This window comes from Callorhinus ursinus, unplaced genomic scaffold (genome assembly GCF_003265705.2).
Source record: "Callorhinus ursinus isolate GAN/ISIS: 27379988/994484 unplaced genomic scaffold, GSC_fseal_2.0 scaffold33, whole genome shotgun sequence".
Taxonomy (NCBI): Eukaryota; Metazoa; Chordata; class Mammalia; order Carnivora; family Otariidae; genus Callorhinus; species Callorhinus ursinus.
Genome location: NW_027397095.1, coordinates 10447356 through 10451405, shown reverse-complemented (window position 1 = coordinate 10451405; position 4050 = coordinate 10447356). Strand labels below are relative to the sequence as shown.

General features: G+C 49.3%; 1 pseudogene; it reads left to right on the top strand.

Moving 5' to 3' along the window:
* The first annotated feature begins 2845 nt into the window (after positions 1–2845).
* Positions 2846–3848, top strand: LOC112809356 (PDCD10 and GCKIII kinases-associated protein 1 pseudogene; annotated as a pseudogene).
* Positions 3849–4050: the final 202 nt, after the last annotated feature.

Sequence of the window (4050 nt, the reverse complement as noted above, 5' to 3'; positions counted from 1 at the left end):
ACCAGTGGAATGACTATATTCTCTGAAACCAGCAAACATACTAATTAGGCGGACTTTCCAGTTTGATGCCTTTATGGTTTGGTAAAAAGTGAGACTCAAAGGGTGTCCTGACCAAGAGATAGGTTTCCCCTGATAGGTTGTCTATTGAAGATTAAAAGGAAGGCCTGCTAAATGCAATGCAATATCCTGGTTTGGATCCTGGAACATTAAAAACAAAAAACCAAAAAAACACTAGTGGAGGGGCACCTGGGTGGCTCAGTCGTTAAGCGTCTGCCTTCGGCTCAGGTCATGATCCCAGGGTTCTGGGATCGAGCCCCGCATCGGGCTCCCTGCTCTGCAGGAAGCCTGCTTCTCCCTCTCCCACTCTCCCTGCTTGTGTTCCCTCTCTAGCTATGTCTCTGTCTGTCAAATAAATAAATAAAATCTTAAAAAAACACTAGTGGAAAAACTGGTGAAATCTTAGCCTGGAGTTTAGTCAATAGTAATATATCGATGTTGGTTTCTTGGTTTTTTAATTTTTATTTTTTTTTGAGAGAGAGAGAGAACAAGCAAGTGGTGGGGTGGGGCAGAGGGAGAGGGAGAGGGAGAGGGAGAATCCCACACAGGCTCCACACCCAGCGTGGAGCCCAATGCAGGGTTTGATCTCAATACCCTGAGATCATAACCCCAGCCGAAATCAAGAGTCCCATGCTTTACCAACTGAACCACCCAGGTGCCCCTCTTGTTTTTGACAAATATACCATGGTTATATAACATGGTTGGCATTGGGGAACATGGGGAAGAAATATATGGGAACTTTCTGCACTATCTTTGTAAATTTCATGTAAATCTAAAATTACTCCAAAAATATTTTAAAATAACTAAAGCTGGGGGTAAAAAAGGAGCTTTAGTTTTCTTAAAAAAAAGATTTTATTTATTTATTTGACAGAGAGAGACACAGCGAGAGAGGGAACATAAGCAGGGGAGTGGGAGAGGGAGAAGCAGGCCTCCTGCTGAGCAGGGAGCCCGATGCGGGACTTGATCCCAGGACCCGGGGATCATGACCCGAGCTGAAGTCAGACAATTAACAACTGAGCCACCCAGGTGCCCCAAGAACTTTAATTTTTTTTAACGATTTTATTTATTTATTTGAGAGAGAGACAAGAGACAGAGATGGCAAGAGAGAGCATGATCAGGGAGAAGAGGGAGAAGCAGGCTTCCCACTGAGCAGGGAGCCCGATGCGGGGCTCAATCCCAAGACTCTGGGATCATGACCTGAGCCGAAGGCAGATGCTTAACTGCCTGAGCCACCCAGGCACCCCAAGAACTTTAATTTGAAAGTAAGATATTGGTTTTGGTAGAGAGGTGTTGCCGTCGGGGCAAGGCAGACCCCATAGAGAGTATCAGATTAGAAGGGCCTAAGGACTGCTTCAGACATGGGGCAGAAAGTAAGGTAATGGAACACAACCAGTGAAAAGAAGTAGGCGGACAGACTTGCATCAGAGTACTTAGTATAAGTTGTGAGGAAAGTATCTCAATAGGAATATGTGTATTATAATGAAATAGTAATGGTTGGTTTAGTACAAGCTCCTTCTCTAACATAGGTTATCCTTTAGGCATTAGTCAATGTTCAGTTCACATGGAATTAATAGTTGCCACCTTTGGTTAGAGTTATGGGAAACCAGATGTATTTCTTCCCTTCTTCCCTATAGACATGAGCTGCAGTTAAACCCTAGTTTTTGAGTGAGATGGCTCCATTTGTTTTTCTTCTTAGCATGTTGTCTTATTGTGTCAAATTCTGCATTTATTTATTTTTATTTATTTATTTGAGGGAGTGAGTGAGAGAGAGTACACAAGCAGGGGCAGAGGCAGAGGCAGAGGGAGAGGGAGAAGTAGACTCCCCCACTAAGCAGGGAGCCCAATGGGGTGCTTGATCCCAGGACCCTGGGAACAGGACCTAAGCCGAAGGCAGATTCTTTTTTTTTTTAATTTTTATTTATTTATTTTCAAAGATTTTTATTTATTTATTTGACAGAGACACAGCGAGAAAGGGAACACAAGCAGGAGGAGTGGGAGAGGGAGAGAAGCAGGCTTTCTGCCAAGCAAGGAGCCCGACGTGGGGCTTAATCCCAGGACCATGAGATCAGGGCCTGAGCCGAAGGCAGACGCACAACGACTGAGCCACCCAGGCGCCCCCCCCCTTTTTTTTAAAGATTTTATTTATTTATTTGACAGAGAGAGACACAGCGAGAGAGGGAACACAAGCAGGGGGAGCTGGAGAGGGAGAAGCAGGCTTCCCGCAGAGCAGGGAGCCCAATGTGGGGCTCGATCTCAGGACCCTGGGATCATGACCTGAGCCAAAGGCAGATGCTTAACGACTGAGCCACCCAGGCGCCCCCAAAGGCAGATTCATAACCGACTGAGCCACCTGGGCACCCCCACATTCTGCATTTAAAAAAATTAAATAGCTTCAAAAATTATTATTCACCGCATCCATTTTTTTTTTTTTTAGCCACATAATACAAAGGCATGCCTTGGTAAAGATACTAGGCATTCTTCATGTCCTCTGGGTCTGCACATGATGGCTGGGCCTTAGATCACAACTCTTGGGATTTCTGAATTGTTACTACATGTGTAACGAGTCCCAGGCCATCCCATCACCTAGCTTGCTCGACAACTCCCGGTGTGCAAGTTGTATCAGCCAACCAGTCTGGTAGCTTCACTCCTCTCTGGTAGACTTCGGATACTGGAAAGTGGATTAGGTAAGATTTTGGTTTAGAGTAGTCAACTGTAGGAGCCACTGGTGTTTCTCGGTGCAGCGTCCCACCGCCGCCGCCTCTGTCCCACCCCAGGAAGAGAAGGTAAACTTCGAGAGAAACCTGATGGACAATCTCCACAACAAATGGTAACAAAAAATAATCCAGATGGGGTGCAGGTGCTGTAAAATGATACAAAGGTATCTCTTTGATCCAGTTCAAGTGCCCTCCCCTGGCTAGGTCAAGGGCGTGAACAGCTGCAAGGTGGATGAAGGTGACGGTAAATTGAAAGGCAAACAGAGTGGCCAAGTCCTGGTGCATAAAAGCGAGCTGCAGAGCAAGGGCCTAAAGAGGACGGCCAGCAGAGGCAGAGCCTGTGGTGGGCAGGAGCCCCACTGATCTCCTCCAGGACCGCCCCCTCAGGGGGACACAGCCGGGGAACACTATGAGGACAGGGCTGGCAGTGCCATCAACGGCATTGGCCCCGTGGCCACCCCGCAGCCCACTGGGGATCATGTGCCCCACTGTGGTGATAGGGGCTCCTGATCGCGAACAGCACCCCCCTCCACTCAACCCTTCCCGGAAGGAGGGGACCCCATAAAACAGGACAGTGTGCTGCTGGCCTCACAAGAGACCCAGGTCGTCCAAAATGGGGGTTTCCCAGCTGCTTCCAGCCCAGAAGGTCCTGCCTTGCAAGTACAAGACCGTGACCGCCACATACCAGCCCCAGATTACCCTCCCCTTCGGGGCTCAGCTGTAGACAAAGCTGATCAGGAAGAAAAGGATGGTCTTTCCAAGAGCCAGACTGAGGAGGAGGCCCTGGCGGGAATTCACCCTAAGGTGGGGGAGCATGGTTTGAACATGCCCTTCCCCTTGAAGAGAAGCTGGGGTTCGTTAAACGAGGCCGTGGCGACAGAGGTCCTCAGTGTCTACTTTAAAGAAGAGGATGCTGCTCAGGCCATGCCCGTGGTTGATTCGAGAACTGGCTGGGAGGATGCATGGCTTCACCGGAGACAGCAGTGGGACATGGAGGTTGAGGATGCGGCCGTGGCCGAAGCCCTTGCGGCTTTAGAAGCAGCTTCTGCAGGAGAAGAGGCGGTCGGGGCAGATTAGGGCCGTGAGCAGGTGTTGTGCTGCGCTTGTGAGGTGTGCGTGCTCCTTGGACAGAGCTGATGCCCCGCAGCCTGCGCCCCGAGCAGTCTTACAGGTTGTTTGCATCAGCATCCGTTCTGCTGATGGCACGTGCCTGCGCCAGGCTGCTTGTTGTTAAGTACTGAAAGCCCCACTGGATAGACGGGCTATCTTTCAGGGCGCC